Raw genomic sequence first — 22,001 nt, forward strand, 5'->3', positions numbered from 1 at the left:
GTACTCCGTTTCACACGTAGATCCCGCCACGACGCTTTGTTTAGAACTGCTCCAACTGACAGCTCCACCGTTCAATATAAACACGTATCTGGTTTGCGATTTAGAATCGTCCAGATCAGTGTCAAAGCTTGCATCAACGTAACCATTTACGATGAGCTCTTTGTCACCTCCATAAACGAGAAACATATCCTTAGTCCTTTTCAGGTATTTCAGGATGTTCTTGACCGCTGTCCAGTGATCCACTCCTGGATTACTTTGATACCTCCCTACTAAACTAATAGCAAGGCACACATCAGGTCTAGTACACGGTATTGCGTACATGATAGAGCCTATGGCTGAAGCATAGGGAACATCTTTCATTTTCTCTATCTTCTGCAGTGGTCGGGCATTGATTTTTTTACTCAACTTCACACCTTCTAACACAGGCAAGAATCCTTTGTTTGCCTGATCCATTTTGAACTTCTTCAAAACTTTGTCAAGGTATGTGCTTTGTGAAAGTCCAATTAAGCATCTTGATCTATCTCTATAGATCTTGATGCCCAATATGTAAGCAGCTTCACCGATGTCTTTCATTGAAAAACTCTTATTCAAATATCCTTTTATGCTATCCAGAAATTCTATATCATTTCCAATCAACAATATGTCATCCACATATAATATTAGAAATGCTACAGAGCTCCCACTCACTTTCTTGTAAATACAGACTTCTCCAAAAGTCTGTATAAAACCATATGTTTTGATCACACTATCAAAACGTTTATTCCAACTCCGAGAGGCTTCCACCAGTCCATAAATGGATCGCTAGAGCTTGCACACTTTGTTAGCACCCTTTGGATCGATAAAACCTTCAGGTTGCATCATATACAACTCTTCTTCCAGAAATCCATTCAGGAATGCAGTCTTTACATCCATCTGCCAAATTTCATAAACATAAAAATGCGGCAATAGCTAACATGATTCGGACGGACTTAAGCATCGCTATGGGTGAGAAGGTCTCATCGTAGTCAACTCCTTGAACTTGTCGAAAACCTTTCGCAACAAGTCGAGCTTTGTAGACAGTAACGTTACCATCAGCGTCTGTCTTCTTCTTGAAGATCCATTTATTCTCGATGGCTTGCCGATCATCGGGCAAGTCAACCAAAGTCCACACTTTGTTCTCATACATGGATCCCATCTCAGATTTCATGGCCTTGAGCCATTTTACGGAATCTGGGCTCATCATCGCTTCCTCATAGTTCGTAGGTTCGTCATGGTCTAGTAACATGACCTCCAAAACAGGATTACCGTACCACTCTGGTGCGGATCTTACTCTGATTGACCTACGAGGTTCGGTAGTAACTTGATCTGAAGTTTCATGATCATCATCATTAGCTTCCTCACTAATTGGTGTAGATGTCACAGGAACTGGTTTCTGTGATGAACTACTTTCCAACAAGGGAGCAGGTACAGTTACCTCATCAAATTCTACTTTCCTCCCACTCACTTCTTTCGAGAGAAACTCCTTCTCTAGAAAGGATCCATTCTTAGCAACAAAAGTCTTGCCTTCGGATCTGTGATAGAAGGTGTACCCAATTGTCTCTTTTGGGTATCCTATGAAGACACATTTCTCCGATTTGGGTTCGAGCTTATCAGGTCGAAGTTTTTTCACATAAGCATCGCAACCCCAAACTTTAATAAACGACAACTTTGGTTTCTTGCCAAACAACAGTTCATAAGGAGTCGTCTCAACGAATTTAGATGGTGCCCTATTTAACATGAATGCAGCCGACTCTAAAGCATAACCCCAAAACGATAGCGCTAAATCTGTAAGAGACATCATAGATTGCACCATATCTAGTAAAGTGCGATTACGACGTTCGGACACACCATTACGCTGTGGTGTTCCAGGTGGCGTGAGTTGCGAAACTATTCCGCATTGTTTTAAATGAAGACTAAACTCGTAACTCAAATATTCTCCTCCACGACCAGATCGTAGAAACTTTATTTTCTTGTTATGATGATTTTCCACTTCCCTCTGAAATTCTTTGAACTTTTCAAATGTTTCAGACTTATGTTTCATCAAGTAGATATACCCATGCATATCTGCTTAAATCATCTGTGAAGGTGAGAAAATAACGATATCCGCCGCGAGCCTCAATATTCATCGGGCCACATACATCAGTATGTATGATTTCCAACAAATCTGTTGCTCGCTCCATAGTTCGGAGAACGGCGTTTTAGTCATCTTGCCCATGAGGCATGGTTCGCAAGTACCAAGTGATTCATAATCAAGTGATTCCAAAAGTCCATCAGAATGGAGTTTCTTCATGCGCTTTATACCAATATGACCTAAACGACAGTGCCACAAATAAGTTGCACTATCATTATCAACTCTGCATCTTTTAGCTTCAATACTATGAATATGTGTATCTCCACTATCGAGATTCAAAAAGAATAGACCAGTCTTTTAAGGGTGCATGACCATAAAAGATATTACTCATATAAATAGAACAACCATTATTCTCTGATTTAAACGAATAACCGTCTCGCATCAAACAAGATCCATATATAATGTTCATGCTCAACGCTGGCACCAAATAACAATTATTCAGGTCTAATACTAATCCCAAAGTTAGATGTAGAGGTAGCGTGCCGACTGCGATCACATCGACTTTGGAACCATTTCCCAGGAGCATCGTCACCTCGTCCTTTGCAAATCTTCGCTTAATCCGTAGTCCATGTTTTGACTTGCAAATATTAGCAACAGAACTAGTATCAAATACACAGGCACTACCGTGAAGCTCTCCCGTGATCAAGAGTTCCGGCTTCACGGGAGGAGGAGAGGGCCGGCCAGGTGAGAGGCGCGCCCAAGGGGGGGGGCAATCCTACTCCAAGTAGGTTTGCCCCCTCCCTTTCCTATTCCAAGTAGGTTTGTCCAATTCGGATTGGGGCAAGGGGGGCTGCCCGCCACCTCCTGGCTGCCCTTTGTCTTCTCCACTAAGGCCCATAAGGCCCAATAGCTTCCCGGGGGGGGGGGGGGGTCCGGTAACCCCCGGTACTCCGGTATATGCCTGAAACCTCCCGGAACCCTTCCGATGTCCAAAGATAGTCATCCAATATATCGATCTTTACGTCTCGACCATTTCGAGACTCCTCGTCATGTCCGTGATCATATCCGAGACTCCGAACTACCTTCGGTACATCAAAACACAAAAACTCATAATACCGATCGTCACCAAACTTTAAGCGTGCGGACCCTACGAGTTCAAGAACTATGTAGACATGACCGAGACACGTCTCCGGTCAATAACCAATAGCGGAACCTGAATGTTCATATTGGCTCCCACATATTCTACGAAGATCTTTATCAGTCAAACCACGTAACAACATACGTTGTTCCCTTTGTCATCGGTATGTTACTTGCCCGATATTCGATCATCGGTATCTCAATACCTAGTTCAATCTCGTTACCGGCAAGTCTCTTTATTCGTTCCGTAATACATCTTCCCACAACTAACTCATTAGTTACAATGCTTGCAAGGCTTATAGTGATGTGTATTACCGAGTAGGCCTAGAGATACCTCTCCGACAATCGGAGTGACAAATCCTAATCTCGATCTATGACTCAATAAGTACCATCGGAGACACCTGTAGAGCACCTTTATAATCACCCAGTTACGTTGTGATGTTTGGTAGCAGACAAAGTGTTCCTCCGGTAATCGGGAGTTGCATAATGTCATAGTCATATGAACATGTATAAGTCATGAAGAAAGCAATAGCAGTAAACTAAAATGATCAAGTGCTAAGCTAACGAAATGGTTCAAGTCAATCACATCATTCTCCTAATGATGTGATCCCGTTAATCAAATGACAACACATGTCTATGGTTAGGAAACTTAACCATCTTTGATTAATGAGCTAGTCAAGTAGAGGCATACTAGTGACACTCTGTTTGTCTATGTATTCACACATGCACTAAGTTTCCGGTTAATACAATTCTAGCATGAATAATAAACATTTATCATGATATGAGGAAATAAATAATAACTTTATTATTGCCTCTAGGGCATATTTCCTTCAATGGTATAGCTCTATCTTTGTTGAGGGCCAACAAAAATAACTCGACAAACGCACCACACTCGGCAACATTGGAATAAGGCACTCATCAATCACAAGGTGCTTGTCAAACAGGTTGCCACTTGTCCAACCTCGATACACTTGACAGAGCCGTTATGGCGGGGCCTGTTTGCCGAGTTCCCTGGGTTAGGTATGATATTCTCTTGGACATGTTCTTTGGTTATCTGGTTTTTTTTCTTGGATATGATATTGTGTGAGATATGATTTTGTGGTGTTTCTAGTTTTGGGGTGTTTCTGGTAAGAATGATAACACGCAGTATTCCTGCTGTCAGGGTAATAACATATGAGGCTATTGATCCTACAATACTTCAGCATGACAACAATATAACCGACAGACTAATTAAGGCATAGCCTAGTGGTGGAAAGGGCCTGATGCATTCCCACTCTCTCATATGGGCATCCCTTACAGTCTTTCTGTAAAAAAAAGACTGCAATGCAACCGAATCAAGCATGTCATAGGGGTAAAAGAAAAGACCCGGTGGTTGCTGACAATGCGAAGATAACAGGAAGTGCCACGATGGAGGCATGGTGATACTGAGATAGCTTGCTACATGGTTACACCTTCAAGCGAACACAGGGTTTTAAAGTGGAATTGTACTGCATGAAGTTATTTGCACAAAAATACAACTGGATAAAGAACACCAACTTTCCAGAGGCTTTATCATCATCTATTTATTCTGAGGGAACTAATTTAACTTGTCTGGAGCTACCTAGCTAGGCGGGGGAATGAGTGACCTAATGATCTTAGCTTGGCCCTGTAATTAGCTAATTGTATCCCATATTAAACGCTTAAGCAGCCGGCCTTCATTTGACTTGGTGGTCAATCCATGTACGTACACCTACTCCACGTGATATAATACCATCACGTAATCAATGGCATCATCACTATCTAACATATGGTTTCACTCTCACCAAAAGGTGGCATCATATATAAAATAGTACTCCCTCCGTTGCAAAATAAGTGGCTCAACTTTGTATTAACTTTAGGGAGTACATATAATATAAATAAAATAACAAAGATAAATTAAGACAACCCTATCTGTTGTGTTCACCCCTACACATTGGTTGGTCCATATAGATTCATAGCCAACTGCAGCATGGTCTCCAGCGATCTTTGAGAGTGTGGTCTGCAGCAATCTTCGAAAGAGAATATGGCGAGCGAAGTATTAATATTGTAGTATATGATTATCTATTGACGAAATAGCAATGAGATAGATTTAGCAGAACCATAATCTAAAGAGGCATGCACAGAATAAATTTAAGCATCATGATTTGAACTCTAGCGTGTCAAATCATGCACCCACAATTTCGCCATTGCACCCAGAGCAATCTTCTTCAGCCATAGTATGTCACCATCCATGACTAGTCTTCCATTGTCCTTTTTTCTCCAGGAGTAGAAAAAAATTGTGGGCATTGTAATCTAGTCTCTGGGCAAGGTGGTTTTGCAAAGTCGTACTTGTGCATGTTTACTAGCCGAGCATTAAAAAAACAATTCATGTTGTTTGAATATATTTGTGCTGCTCTGAGCCCTGCACTGATCCCTTCACGTGCTTTCACTATATAAAGAATGGGATCAGTACATTCATAGCCATAGACCCAGTGACAAATCCTAGCCGTGCAAATGGCAACCAAAAACTCTATACCTCCTCTGGTACAGGACGACGTGCACAAGCCCCGGCCTTACCCGGCAAGCCAATGGGGCGATTTCTTCCTCGACTACAAGCCATGTACCCCACAACAGGTAAGAGTTCCATACCACATGTATTTCCTAAAGACACTCCGCAACAACCTATGTCCTTTTCATCTCATCAATCAGCAATGTGTCTCTGCAGTATCGGTCCATGGAGGGCACGGCTGAAGCTAAAAAGGAAGAGGTGAGGCAAATCATAATAGACACTGCCAAATGCTCTGACCTACCTCAGAAGCTGGAGCTTGTCGACATGTTGCAGCGTATTGGGGTTGACTATCACTATGGAAAAGAGATTAATGAACTTTTGTCTGATATACATGATGGAAATATTGAACTTTTGGACCTCCGTACAGCTTCCCTGCAGTTTTACTTGCTCAGGAAACATGGTTACTGTGTATCTTCTGGTACGTACACTTCTACGGGTAAATGTTGTGGTACAAAAAAAATTATATTTGCAGATATGAGTTATGGTATTACGAATTGAACTCGTGCAATGGTAAATATATTGTTTGCAAACATCTATTATTTATTTATTTACCTGAATATCTGGATGTAAATATATATGCAGATGTGTTTTCCAAGTTTATAGACGACGATGGAAATATTGGAAGCACTGATGCTACATCTTTGTTGGGCCTCTACAATGCTGCATATCTCAGAACCCATGGAGAAAAGATACTTGGCGTTGCCATGAGTTCCACAAAGAAGATCCTAAAATCATTGTTAACAATTTGGACCTGACCATTGCAGAAGAAATTAGACACAGCCTGGAAACTCCACTTTTCAGGGGGACTAACAGAGTTGAAACAAAGCGCTACATCTCGGCCTACGAAAAAAATTCTACAAGAAATGAGACCATACTTGAGTTTGCAAAGCTGGACTACAACCTCGTGCAAGGTCTGTACTGCGACGAGCTGAAAGATCTTACCATGTAAGGATCTCCAGTACTTTTAACACCTTTAGATATTATGAATTAACTATTATTAGTTGGAGACATATTCACATGTTCTTTTACAGACGGTGGAACGGATTTGACATCCAAACTCATCTAACTTGGGCGCGCAATCGAATGGTTGAGATTCACTTTTGGATGATGGGAGTTCTCTTTGAGCCTCGTTATTCATACCCAAGAATCGTGCTAACAAAGCTGTTTACGCTTGTCTCAATTTTTGACGACTTCTATGACAATTATAGCACCACAGAAGAAAGCAACATGTTCACTGCAGCAATAAACAGGTTGACTTTTGCCACGACACTTTCCATTCTATTTTCATTAGATCACTTGTAACTAATTTTAAGCACACCATATGTAAGCATATATGTACTGTAATTGGCTTCAAAACAACAGGTGGGACGAGCATGCAGTTGAGAAAGCCCCAGCATACATGAGGCCTTTCTACAAGGGTACAGTTGCTTCCATAAATCAGATTGAAGAGGATCTGAAGCTTCAGAAAAACAAACATGCTGAATTGGTGAAAAACTGGTAATTACATATCATATCTCTAGTATACTTGACTAAAATTTTATGTGAGAAAAAATTAGTAAATATCTTCCACAATTAAAATCTAGCCATCAATAAAAAAATCGCATCTCAAGAATACTATGTTTCAAGCAAGTACAAACTGTTAGTCATGTTGGTCATTATTGATGGGGAAATAATATTGATGAGGCAATGAATTGCACATGCTAGATCTTCACCTCCACTTAGGATGCATACCTTATGAACTACTCAACTCAAGCCACTTCCCAAAAGAAAAGAAAAAAGCAATCCCTTTCCTCCTCATTACCACATTCTCTTCCTAAATTGTACTACACCCATATTCAGCAACGACATGCAGGCCCCACAAACCCACTGGCCAGCTGTTGTCTGGTTCCTAACCTCTCACCACTTTCACTTTCCATAGTCCCAACAAGTCCCCCAACCAGTGGTGCTTGGGGCCAACCAGATTCGAACAACTATGGAGGTTGTGCCGGATGTCGCTGAGCTCTTGGGCCTTGGGCCTGTTGTCTGTAGCAACGCGTAGGAGGAGCTGGCCTTGTCAGAGAAGTTGCTAACCAGCATGGATCGATGTCTCTTTTGGAGTCCGATAGAGGGATTAATGTGTCAATGGCAACTTTTGAATGTTGCAGTTGTCCGTTTTCTTTTTGTTGTGATCAGATGTGGATGATTCTCATGAGATTATTTTGCTGCCTTTTTGTTGGATGCCATAAATGGTTTTGGTTCTTACAAGTACAGAATGAAATTATGTGAGATCATAAGTCATGCATATACCCATAAGTTACACATTTTTGCATTAATCTATCCATGCAAACCATGTCACCTCATGATGTCATGCACATTAGTCAAATAGTTACATTTTTTCATTAAGTTTTTTGTGGTCATGATCGGTATATGTGTTGGACGCTTGCAAAAAATATATGTAAGTCATGTTTCAATTTTTTGTTCAAAGATTGTTCACATTAAGTTCAATTTATGATTCAACATAAGAAAAAAAAATGTTAGAGTTGTGGTATCGACTGGCGTGGGAAAGACCATAAAAGGATATTAAAGATAACTGAAATACATACTGAGATTAGAATTTTCTGTGGATTTTTGTAGTTTATTGATGCGGCAAACTGCTACCACGCGGAGGTGAAATGGCGGGATGAGAAGTATGTTCCAGCGAACCTCGAAGAGCACCTAAAAATCTCTGCGCCAAGCACTATATGTATGCAAATATCAAACACTGCGTTCCTATTAATGGGAGACATCACGTCAAGTGAGACTATACAATGGGTTTGGGCATACCCAACAATCATCAGAGCCGTCTGCATCATCGCCCGTGTGATGAATGACATTGTGTCCCACGAGGTAAATAATTTCTCTGGCAAACGTGATAGCAGTTTTGCACTATAAATATAATATTTGACCTTACAAAAAATTATTTTCTATCATTAAAGCGGGAACAAGCTTCGCAGCATATGGTATCCACCGTGCAGACCTGCATGAATGAAAACGGGTGCACGGTAGAGGAGGCAAATGAAAAGCTTAATGAAGTAGTGGAGCAAGCTTGGATGGACATATGTGAGAGCTGCATCCAGCCGATGGTTTATCCATTGGCATTCTTGTCAAGAGTGGCCAATCTCGCCCGGGTGACGGATTTCCTATACAAGCACGATGACGGATACACCCTCGGCTATTCAGTCAAAGGGACATTGGATTCAGTAGTATATGTGTACCCAATGGATGCTTGATTAATTCAAACATATATGGTAGCAGATTATCGTGGCCTTTAACTCTTTATATATAAACAATACATGATACTCTATATATTACCATATGTAGTGTTTGTATCATAGCAATAATGCACTGTTTGATGATTGTGTGTAATGCCTGTAAGCACTAAGCTATTTCTATGGTGTTTTCAAATAAATGTTATGTTGTGACTTAAGATTTGTGGGAATGGGCATTACTATACTATAATAAGTGCAAGGAATAAACGGTGAAGAGTGAAACAAGGATAAATTTGGAATGGATGTGTGGGCTTTGGGAGAGCCCTTTTATATACACCTCCATCCCTAGCCGCCGCCATCATCATCATATCCAATCATCACTAGTAGAAAACGGGCCTATTGTCCCCGTTCGTAAGGGCCTTTTGTCCCGGTTCCTGAACCGGGACTAAAGGGTCGGTACTAATGCCCTGTCCCTTTAGTCCTGGTTCAATCCAGAACCGGGACAGATGGGCCTCCACGTGGGCTGTGCGCGGAGCCCAGGCAGGAGGGCCTTTGGTCCCGGTTGGTGGCACCAACCGGGACCAATAGGCATCCACGCGTCAGCATTTCTGTGGCTGGGGTTTTTTTTGAAGGGGGGGGGGGTTGGGGGTTTAGGAGGGTTAATTTAGGTGTTTGATATATTGTGTTAGCTAGCTATAATTAATAGAGAGAAGTGTCCTCTCTTATATCCGTGCTTGGTCGACGCTACGTACTATACATATGTCCTCTCTTATAGAGAGGACTAGACACGCTAGCTAGCTAGTAAGCAAGCGAAGAAAACAGAAGATCGTCATGAACATATATGCATACAGAGAGAAGTGATATCGACCATCTCTCCTTCACCGAGAGATTGGTCAAACAACAAGTTCTCGTATATCTATCCGACACTACCGGCTACATATATACAATAATTATCTCTTACAAATATAATCTCCTAACATACGGACGCATGGTCCACATAGTATTCTCCGTCTTCAGCGATCACGTGGTCAAGAAAGAATGCCGCTAATTCCTCTTGAATTGCTCGCATGCGAGCTGGTGCTAGGAGTTCATCCCGCTTCCGAAACATCTAATTTGAAGAAGGGGGTCAATACATATATATATGAATGAATGAAACTCAACACAAATGATGGTAATAAAATAAAATTGTGAATGTTGTTATTTACGCACTTCATATTGTTCGTCAGAGTAGCCCCGCTCACAGGTCGTGTGGCGGATGGACTCGCAAACGTAGTATCCACAAAAATCATTCCCTTGTTCCTGCCACAACCACTTTACAAGAAATAGAGGTCAATCAAACTGATAAGCAAGAATGCCAAATGGTATTGATGAAACTAGCGCTTGAATCATTAGGAGATGCGCGGAACATGATACTATAGTACTTACTTTCGGGTGTCTAAATTGAAGCTTCTTCGGCAGTCCCGGAGCTTTTTTGGTGAATTTTCTCCAAACCCTACCAGACAAAGAAAACAATTACTTGATATATCAGGAAATGAACAAAGTTGCTGATATGGCGGATAATGATCGATTTAACTTACTTCTCGAGCATTTGAGTCATGTCCGCATAGTCCTGGGGATCTTTTCGTCTCGAGTCTAAGACGGTTACTAGTTCCTGCTCAAGCTTAATCTCTAGGAGAATATAGTGGAAACTCCACAGGCATGCATAACTCATCAATTACATTATTATAACCTTGACTAATATATGAGGGAAACCGAATATGCACAAGACAGTAACACTCACTTGAATTTGTAAGGAAATAGTATTATATCTTTGTTTTCATTTATTACCAATGATCGTAGCAAGTTGGCCTTGGTATCTGCGGCATGAAATTTAACCTGAGTTGCATCTATGAGATTTGTGTTAATGAACCCAATATCACCGATTTGTCTTTTCTTCAATTCAACGATCTTCAATCTGCATAATATAGTGAGGATAATTATAAATACATGCAATGAAAGAGCTGAGCTATATAGAGAGACTTAATGACAGAAGTAGTACTATTTACAGACAGTAGCAGGTGACCGTTGCTTTATCGAGGGCCAATTGATTGAAAAACTGAAAGAACTCCTTAGGGAAACCGAATATGCACAAGACAGTAACACTCACTTGAATTTGTAAGGAAATAGTATTATATCTTTGTTTTCATTTATTACCAATGATCGTAGCAAGTTGGCCTTGGTATCTGCGGCATGAAATTTAACCTGAGTTGCATCTATGAGATTTGTGTTAATGAACCCAATATCACCGATTTGTCTTTTCTTCAATTCAACGATCTTCAATCTGCATAATATAGTGAGGATAATTATAAATACATGCAATGAAAGAGCTGAGCTATATAGAGAGACTTAATGACAGAAGTAGTACTATTTACAGACAGTAGCAGGTGACCGTTGCTTTATCGAGGGCCAATTGATTGAAAAACTGAAAGAACTCCTTAAATGGAACAGGCAACAGTTCAATTCCAACGAGGTCATGCTCCTTTTTAACTCTCACATACAAAATCTTTCTTCTCCTCTTTTTTTTCTTCTTCCTCTTCTTTTTTTATCCTCTTCTTCCTCTCATGTTCGACGACCCTCAACGACCCTCGTTTCCGATAAAAAAAGAGGAGGAAGAAGAAAAAAAAAAGAGGAGAAGAAAGAATAGAGGAGAAGAATCTCTTCTTTTTTATCCTCTTCTTCCTCTCATGCTCGACGACCCTCGACCCCTCGGCGACCCTAGACCCCCTCTCGACCCTCGACCCTCGGCGACCGTCAACCCCCTCTCGACCCTCATATATAAAACCTTTTCTTCCTTCTTCTTCCTTCTATTCCTTCTTCCTAAATATATAAAACTTTTTTTAAATGAAACTAACCTAAAATGTATATATAGATAAAACTTTTCTAATTAAAAATCTAACTTTTGCATATATGTATTTTTAAAACATCATTACAATTGAAAAAATACATACATATATACATATATGAACATACATAAAAAAACATATATGAACACACATAAAAAAACATATATCTAAAAAATACATACATACATATATATATGAAAATCTAAAAACATGTAAAAAGCATGTATAATTAAAAAAATGCACGACGGCGGCGGGGGCGGCAGACGCGCGGTGCTCACAGAGGCGGCGACGCGTCGGGGCAGGGGACAGCCGGCCAGGCGCGGGCGACGGCCGGCGAGGGCGCGGGCGACGGCCGGCGAGGGCGCGGGCAACGGCGACGACGGGCGCGGGCGACGGCCGGCGAGGGCGCGGGCGACGGCGACGACGGGCGCGGGCGACGAGGGCGCGGGCGAGGGCGCGGGCGACGGCGACGACGGGCGCGGGCGACGGCGACGAACGGGCGCGGGCGACGGCGACGACGGGCGCGGGCAACGGCGACGGCGGTTGCGGCGGTTGGCGTCGGGGCAGCCTGGCGGCGTCGAGGAGGTCGGCGTCGTCGGGGGTAACTGGCGAGGGAAATCTGAAAATTTTCCCAAGTGTTGCTTATATAGCAAAGGCATTGGTCCCGGTTCGTGGCTCAAACCGGGACCAATGCCCCCTTTAGTCCCGGTTGGTGCCACCAACCGGGACCAAAGGCCTTGTGCTGCCCCGCGCCAAAACTTTAGTCCCACCTCGCTACCTGAGAGAGCTCGAGAGTGGTTTATAAGCGCTACTGCGCCTTCCCTCTCGAGCTCCTCTCAAATGCATGCTTTTGGGCCTAACCCTGCGATGTGTGCCTGTGGGCCTACTGGGCCTCCTGCGGGCCTGAATCCTGGCCCATGGTAGGGTTTCTAGTCATATTCAGGCCGTGGGGGCCAGTAGGTGGCACTTTTTTTTTCTTTGTTGCTTTATTGATTTTATTTTGTTTCTACTTACAACAAAATACTTATTGTTGCTATTTTTCAGTTTTTTTGTTTTGTTTTCTACATTATTTATTTTCTTTTGTTTTTTGCTTTATTTTTTAATTCTTTTTTGCTTTTAGTTTTAGAAAAATTATGAACTTTCTGTTAGTGCCATTAGTTTTCAAATTTGAAACACTTTTTTTCTTTTTTTTCTTTGTTGCTTTATTTATTTTATTTTATTTCTACTTACAAAAAAATACTTATTGTTGCTATTTTTCCAGTTTTTTTTGTTTTGTTTTATGCATTATTTATTTTCTTTTGTTTTTTGCTTTATTTTTTAATTCTTTTTGCTTTTAGTTTTAGAAAAAATATAAACTTTCCGTTAGTGCCATTAGTTTTCAAATTTGAAAACATTTTTTTAGTTTTTTTGTTTTCTTTGTTGCTTTATTTATTTTATTTTGTTTCTATTTACAAAAAAAATACTTATTGTTGCTATTTTTATTTTTTTTCCAGATTTTTTGTTTTGTTCTCTGCATTATTTATTTTCTTTTGTTTTTTCCTTTATTTTTTATTTCTTTTTGCTTTTATGTCAGCAAAATTATAAACTTTCTGCTAGTGCCATTAGTTTTAGAAAAATTATAAACTTTCTGTTAGTGCCATTGGTTTTCAAATTTGAATTCTTTGAAATTTTTGTGAATCACAAGTTTGTGATTAACTTTACTAAAAAAATGAACATAGATGCACCTATAGAGAAAATTCGACCTAAATTCATAGTTTTCAAATGAACTCTGAAAAAGTTGGCATAGCATACTCGTGTGTTACAAAGTTGGCATGGTATCATCATAATAGTTGCGGGAGAAAGTCTTCACTTTTTCTTCGCTTGTTTCATTTGCTTATTGCGCCGTAACCATGGATAATCTTCGTCGTTTATCAGGATGCTTGGGTCAGCTTGGGCATTGAAGGGAGGAATTTCATGAAACTTTTCATAATCTTTAGACATGTCTGTCTTGCCCTCCACTCCCAGGATGTCCCTTTTTCCTGAAAGAACTATGTGGCGCTTTGGCTCATCATATGATGTATTCGCTTCCTTATTTTTTCTTTTTCTCGGTTTGGTAGACATGTCCTTCACATAGATAACCTGTGCCACATCATTGGCTAGGGCGAACGGTTCGTCAGTGTACCCAAGATTTTTCAGATCCACTGTTGTCATTCCGTACTGTGGGTCTACCTGTACCCCGCCTCCTGACAGATTGACCCATTTGCACTTAAACAAAGGGACCTTAAAATCATGTCCGTAGTCAAGTTCTCATATGTCCACTATGTAACCATAATATGTGTCCTTTCCGCTCTCGGTTGCTGCATCAAAGCGGACACCGCTGTTTTGGTTGGTGCTCTTTTGATCTTGGGCGATCATGTAAAATGTATTCCCATTTATCTCGTATCCTTTGTAAGTCAATACAGTCAAAGATGGTCCCCTGGACAACACGTACAGCTCATCACAAACAATGTTGTCACCTTTGAGACGTGTTTCCAACCAACTGCTGAAAGTCCTGATGTGTTCACATGTAATCCAGTCGTCGCACTGCTCCGGGTGTTTGGAGCGCAGGCTGTTCTTGTGTTCATCGACATACGGGGTCACCAAGGTAGAGTTCTGTAGAACTGTGTAGTGTGCTTGAGACCAAGAATATCCGTCCCTGCATATTATTGAGTCACTTCCAAAAGTGCCTTTTCCAGTCAGTCTCCCCTCATACCGCGATTTAGGGAGACCTATCTTCTTAAGGCCGGGAATGAAGTCAACACAAAACCCGATAACATCCTCTGTTTGATGGCCCATGAAGATGCTTCCTTCTGGCCTAGCGCGGTTACGGACATATTTTTTTAGGACTCCCATGAACCACTCAAAGGGGAACATATTGTGTAGAAATATGGGCCCCAGAATGACAATCTCGTCGACTAGATGAACTAGGACGTGCGTCATGATATTGAAGAAGGATGGTGGGAACACCAGCTCGAAACTGACAAGACATTGCGCCACATCACTCCTTAGCCTTGGTACGATTTCTGGATCGATCACCTTCTGAGTGATTGCATTGAGGAATGCACATAGCTTCACAATGGCTAATCGGACGTTTTCCGGTAGAAGCCCCCTCAATGCAACCGGAAGCAGTTGCGTCATAATCACGTGGCAATCATGAGACTTTAGGTTCTGAAACTTTTTCTCTGGCATATTTATTATTTCCTTTATATTCGACGAGAAGCCAGTCGTGACCTTCATACTGAGCATGCATTCAAAGAAGATTTCTTTCTCTTCTTTCGTAAGAGCGTAGCTGGCAGGACCTTTATACTGCTTCGGAGGCATGCCGTCTTTTTCGTGCAAACGTTGCAGGTCCTCCCGTGCCTCAGGTGTATCTTTTGTCTTCTCATACACGCCCAAGAAGCCTAGCAGGTTCACGCAAAGGTTCTTCGTCACGTGCATCACGTCGATTGAAGAGCGGACCTCTAGGTCTTTCCAGTAGGGTAGGTCCCAAAATATAGATTTCTTCTTCCACATGGGTGTGTGTCCCTCAGCGTCATTCGGAACAGCTAGTCCGCCGGGATCCTTTCCAAAGATTACGTGTAAATCATTGACCATAGCAAGTACGTGATCACCGGTACGCATGGTGGGCTTCTTCCGGTGATCTGCCTCGCCTTTGGTATGCTTGCCTTTCTTTCGACATTGATGGTTGGTCGGAAGAAATCGACGATGGCCCAGGTACACATTCTTCCTGCATTTGTTTAGGTATATACTTTCAGTGTCATCTAAACAGTGCGTGCATGCGTGGTATCCTTTGTTTGTCTGTCCTGAAAGGTTACTAAGAGCGGCCCAATCGTTGATGGTCACGAACAACAACGCCTTTAGGTTAAATTCCTCCTGTCTGTGCTCATCCCACGTACGTACACCGTTTTCATTCCACAGCTGTAAAAGTTCTTCAACTAATGGCCTTAGGTACACATCAATGTCGTTGCCGGATTGCTTAGGGCCTTGGATGAGAACTGGCATCATAATGAACTTCCGCTTCATGCACATCCAAGGAGGAAGGTTATACATACATAGAGTCACGGGCCAGGTGCTGTGATTGCTGCTCTGCTCCCCGAAAGGGTTAATGCCATCCGCGCTTAAAGCAAACCATACGTTCCTTGGGTCCTTTCCAAACTCATCCCAGTACTTTCTCTCGATTTTTCTCCACTGCGACCCGTCAGCGGGTGCTCTCAACTTCCCGTCTTTCTTACGGTCCTCACTGTGCCATCGCATCAACTTGGCATGCTCTTCGTTTCTGAACAGACGTTTCAACCGTGGTATTATAGGAGCATACCACATTACCTTTGCAGGAACCCTCTTCCTGGGGGGCTCGCCGTCAACATCACCAGGGTCATCTTGTCTGATATTATACCGCAATGCACTGCATACCGGGCATGCGTTCAGATCCTTGTATGCACCGTGGTAGAGGATGCAGTCATTGGGGCATGCATGTATCTTCTCCACCTCCAATCCTAGAGGGCATACGACCTTCTTTGCTGCGTATGTACTGTCGGGCAATTCGTTATTTTCAGTAACTTCTCAAATCCTTTGTCAGGCACAGCATTCTCTACCTTCCACTGCAGCAATTCCAGTACGGTACCGAGCTTTGTGTTGCCATCTTCGCAAATGGGGTACAACCCTTTTTTTGTGATCCTCTAACATGCGATCAAACTTCAGCTTCTTCTTTTGACTTTCGCATTGCGTCCTTGCATCGACAATGACCCGGTGGAGATCATAATCATCGGGCACATCGTCTGGTTCCTCTTGATCTTCAGCAGCTTCACCCATTGCAGCATTATTGGGCACATCGTCTGGTTCCTCTTAATCTTCACCAGCTCCCCCCGTTGCAGCATCACCATATTCAGGGGGCACATAGTTGTCATCGTACTCTTCTTCTTCGTCGTCTTCCATCATAACCCCTATTTCTCTGTGCCTCATCCAAACATTATAGTGTGGCATGAAACCCTTGTAAAGCAGGTGGGAGTGAAGGATTTTCTGGTTAGAGTAAGACCTCGTATTCCCACATTCAGTGCATGGACAACACATAAAACCATTCTGCTTGTTTGCCTCAGCCGCATCGAGAAACTCATGCACGCCCTTAATGTACTCGGAGGTGTGTCTGTCACCGTACATCCATTGCCGGTTCATCTGCGTGCATTATATATAATTAAGTGTCCAAATTAATAGAAGTTCATCATCACATTAAAACCAAAATACATACATAGTTCTCATCTAACAACATATAGCTCTCCAGAGCATCTAATTAATTAAACCATACATTGAAACTATGTAAAACATTTCAATGCGAAAACAAATGCGATCATAATCGCAACCGAGGTAACAATTGATCCAACGGCATAATGATACCAAGCCTCGGTATGAATGGCATATTTTCTAATCTTTCTAATCTTCAAGCGCATTGCATCCATCTTGATCTTGTGATCATCGACGACATCCGCAACATGCAACTCCAATATCATCTTCTCCTCCTCAATTATTTTTATTTTTTCCTTCAACAAATTGTTTTCTTCTTCAACTTAATTTAACCTCTCGACAATAGGGTCGGGTGGAATTTCCGATTCACATACATCCTACATAAATAAAATCTATGTCACGTTGGTCGGCATAATTTTCATAAACAATAAATGAAGCAATAGTTATAAAGATAATATATATACCACATCCGAATCATAGACAGGACGAGGGCCGACGGGGGCGGATACCAAAACCATCGCACTATATAAGATGCAATAAGAAAAGTAAGAAAATAATACAAGTATCTATATAAACATACAAGTAAGAATATTTTTTCCTTTCAGAAAGAAGATAAGAACAAGAGGCTCACCACGGTGGTGCCGGCGATGAGCTCGGCGCGGGTGATCGACGGCGGTGAAGACGGGGACGGGGCGTGACGGACCGCTAAACCTAGACAAATATTGAGGAAAATGGAGTTTGGAGGTCGAGTTTGGAGAGGAGAAAGCTTAAGTAGTGTGGCTCGGGCATTCCATCGAACACTTTGTGTGCATAGGAGGTGAGCTAGAGCACCACCAACCCTCTCCCCCTCGGCCAGAAAAAATAGAGCAGTGTGCTCTGCTCTTACGCGAGGGGGTATATATAGGCACCTCATTGGTCCCGGTTGGTGGCATGAACCGGGACCAAAGGGGAGCCTTTGGTCCCGGTTCAAGCCACCAACCGGGACCAATGGTGGTGGGCCAGGAGCGAGGCCCATTGGTCCTGATTCGTCCCACCAACAGGGACCAAAAGGTCCAGACGAACCGAGACCAATGGCCCACGTGGCCCGGCCGGCCCCCTGGGCTTACGAACCGGGTCCAATGCCCCCATTGGTTCCGGTTCTGGACTGAACCAGGACTAATGGGCTGACCCGGCCTGAACCTTTGCCCCCTTTTCTACTAGTGCATTCACAATCCATCTCTCCATCTCCAGCCACGGTCCATACCAAGATGCACCTGGGGGTTGTAAAGCCCCACCTCTATCGTTCCAACCTTGAAGAAAGGCCGGGAAGGAAGCCACCGGGGGAGCAACCCTCGCCTGTGGATGTCCATGGGCCACCGCCTCTACTGCCGCACCATCACCAACATCGCCGCCATCACCACCACTGTCGATGAGGTCCCATGTCACATCTCCGATAGGAAGATTCAGGGTGATCCATTCGATATGATTTATATGAAGTTGCAACCTGTTCATACTTGAACAAGATTGGATTGTATTCACGTTGGGAGAAGTAAAAAAAATTGCCGGACTCACAGGGTGAAGGAATGAATGCACGACAAGAAGAGGAAACAACCACATTGATGCATGGCTGCAGGAACCAGTAAAAGACGATGAATTAAATATTTGTCAAACTAACTTGCAGCAAAATAATGGGGAGCACAAAGAACAACACCCGCCTCCCACTCCCAATAGTAATCTTTTGCACACAATTAGTAAGTAGAAGACCATATAGTTATGGCACATCAAGATGAGATCTGGGTTCGCATTTGTAACGACACTGCAAATAAAGTTTGCAGAACACTTACAAATTTCGTGTGGAAGATCACATAGTTATACATTTCTCTGAATGCAACGAAGAAATCCAAGAAAATAGCACCACCTTTGGCAGATGTAGAAGATGACATAGTTACATGCTTATCTGGATGCAAAGAAATAAAGAAATCTCCAGCCAACCTTTGCATCATGGAAACGAATTAAGCTCTGTTCCTGAAATAGAAATTAAGCTCTGTTTTCCGGTGGAGTAACAACACTCAGGAAAACAAATAGTTTAAAGAACAGTAGCGGAGACCTTGGGCGGATGTTCAACTGGTATGACTGAAAAGCAGAAGCATTTGTGAAACAGCAAGTGGCTTCCCACATGCCCTCAATGATCTTCTCATCACCTCTTACGAATCATCCAGGATTATGATGACTCTGTGGTGAAGGAAGAATGAGTAAGTGAACAAAATTTATGTCCTGCCAGTCTATATCTTGGGCACAGCGGACACGGGGCCTCACAAAGCACCAGTAAACGAAATGTAATCCCTCTCAGGGTCAGAATACTATGCAATAGACTAATATTGAATGGAACAAAATACTAACCATCTGCCTAACTAGAAGCAGGATACACTTTTGCTAGCCTTAGGATGGATCCAGCAACCATATCGCATATGTATCTGCATAACCATTGCCCAGTGAACTTGTTGCAAGGCAATTCGTCGCCCGCACTTACCACCTCAATTATGAAACATTTTCAAGTCAGTTAACCTAAATTCTGAAACGTTTTCAAGCAAGCAAGCTACTGTAGCTCGGCCTACTCACCTCAAGTGAAATGAACCTTGTGCCCTGTTTTAGGCACACCAATTGCTGGAGTCATTGAGTAAGTGTATGACAGTCCCTGCGTGTTGTTCTTGGCGGCAACCATGAGTAACATGTTCCTTTCGGTACCCTCAGTTGATCAGCATCATCTAAACCTTCTCCAATCACTCACATATGCAAAATTCGACCACGTATTCCAATTATACATGATGTATCTCTACTCAGGCAGACAAGCATAGTCCCCTTACCCTGCTTGCATCATGACCTACACGGAGTAGTTGCTTATTAGTCAATGCAAAAAGGCATCATCTTTCCATCCAGTTAAAATTAACCAGATCTGAATATTTAGACCGAGAGTGGTTTTTTTACACCCCAGCTCGGTGCCTTCAAGGAGATTCGTCTACAAAATGGAGCAACATCATAGTTGAAATTGGCTACCAAGCATGTCTGCCTGAAATAGGTAAAATCCAATCAAAGCGAGACGTACTTACAGTTGCATCACTAGTTAGGCAACTTTCGCATCTAAACAGTTGGGGACACCAAGAACAAAGTAGTGCTCGATAAATGGAGGCTTTCTGAATATCTTAAGATGCATTGCGTATGGTTGGTGACCAAAAACACAATCCGACAGTGTTTACTAGACCAACGATAGCAAACAAACAGAATCAGACAGTATGTGTCTATCTAAAGAAGGAGATCAAAAAGATTGAGCACTGAAAACTGTTGCGGCTCAAAAACATGTCTTTTCTCACTTTATTACTTTTATTCAATAAGGAGACAAACTGTTTAAGAGACGATACAACATGGCTAACTAACTCATGCATGCAATACAACGACGTAAACATGATCGACTTGGCCGCATGCAATGTGGACTCAGCATGCTTCTGGACGTACGTACAGATAATGAAATACTCCCTTCGTTCCTAAATATAAGTCTTTTTAGAGATTCCACTATGGACTACATACGGAGCAAAACGAGTGAATCTACACTCTAAAATATGTCTATATACATCCGTATATAGTTTGCTTTGGACACGCCAGAGAAGAACAAGAAACCTACAAGCAGCTATTTGGCTGTGAAATAGGCACACTACCCTTCACGTACCTAGGGATTCCGATTCATCACCGTAAGCTCACAAATAAAGAATGGAAATGTATCGAGGATCGGTTTGAAAAGAGGCTAAGTTGCTGGAAGGGCAAACTTTTGTCTTATGGAGGAAGATTGGTGCTTATTAATTTTGTACTCACAAATATGCCCATGTTCCTCCTCTCTTTCTTTGAAGTACCGGTTGGGGTACGGAAAAGATTGGACTTTTATCGATCTAGATTCTTCTGGCAAATTGATGAGAACAAAAATAAGTATCATTTGGCAAAGTGGGATGTAATTTGTAGACCAAAGGACCAGGGAGGATTGGGAATTGAAAACTTAGAGGTGAAAAATAGGTGCTTACTAAGCAAATGGCTGTACCGATTATGCACAGAAAGTGACGGAGTTTGGGCTCAGTTATTGCGTAACAAATATCTCTATGCCAAAACACTAGCCCAGGTTACGGCAAAAGCGACTGACTCACCATTCTGGAAAGGGATTATGAGGACGAAAGTGGTGTTCTTTAACAGGATTAAATTTATCATCGGGAATGGACGGGATACTCGATTTTGGGAGGATACTTGGTTAGGAGATTCACCGCTGGCCTTACAGTATCCTTCCCTTTACAACATTGCGCAACGGAAATCTCTTTCCGTTGCTACAGTGCTGGGTACTATCCCGCTTAACATACAGTTTAGACGGTCTGTTATTGGCAACCGTTGGACTAGGTGGATACATCTTGTGCGTAGGTTAATGGAGGTTAACCATTCAGATGTACCAGACACTTTGCAATGGAAGCTTTCCAGCTCAGGGGTCTTCTCGGTTAAATCCATGTACATGGATTTGATTAATACCGGGACCATCCCGAGGACGGTTCATATTTGGAAAGTTAAGGTGCCCTTGAAGATAAAAGTTTTTATGTGGTTTGTGCATAAGGGTGTCCTCCACCTCGCACGACATCACATTTGTTTGATAACTGGTTGACTGGAGTGGAGCCAAAGTCCGCGGCACATATCCGAGTGGGAGCATGTGCATTACTTTGGTCTTTATGGAATTCTCGCAATGACGTTACATTTAACAGACAAACCATTACCAACTTTTTGCAGGTCATCTTCAGAGCGTCTACTTGGATCCGTACGTGGTCATTACTCAGACGTGCGGACCA

The 22,001-nt window shown here is 42.3% G+C and overlaps 1 pseudogene; it reads left to right on the forward strand.

Moving 5' to 3' along the window:
* The first annotated feature begins 5,737 nt into the window (after positions 1-5,737).
* On the forward strand, positions 5,738-9,040 carry LOC125534520 (annotated as a pseudogene).
* The last annotated feature ends 12,961 nt before the right edge of the window (positions 9,041-22,001 follow it).

The sequence above is a fragment of the Triticum urartu genome, chromosome 2, assembly GCF_003073215.2.
Source record: "Triticum urartu cultivar G1812 chromosome 2, Tu2.1, whole genome shotgun sequence".
NCBI classification, from domain to species: domain Eukaryota; kingdom Viridiplantae; phylum Streptophyta; class Magnoliopsida; order Poales; family Poaceae; genus Triticum; species Triticum urartu.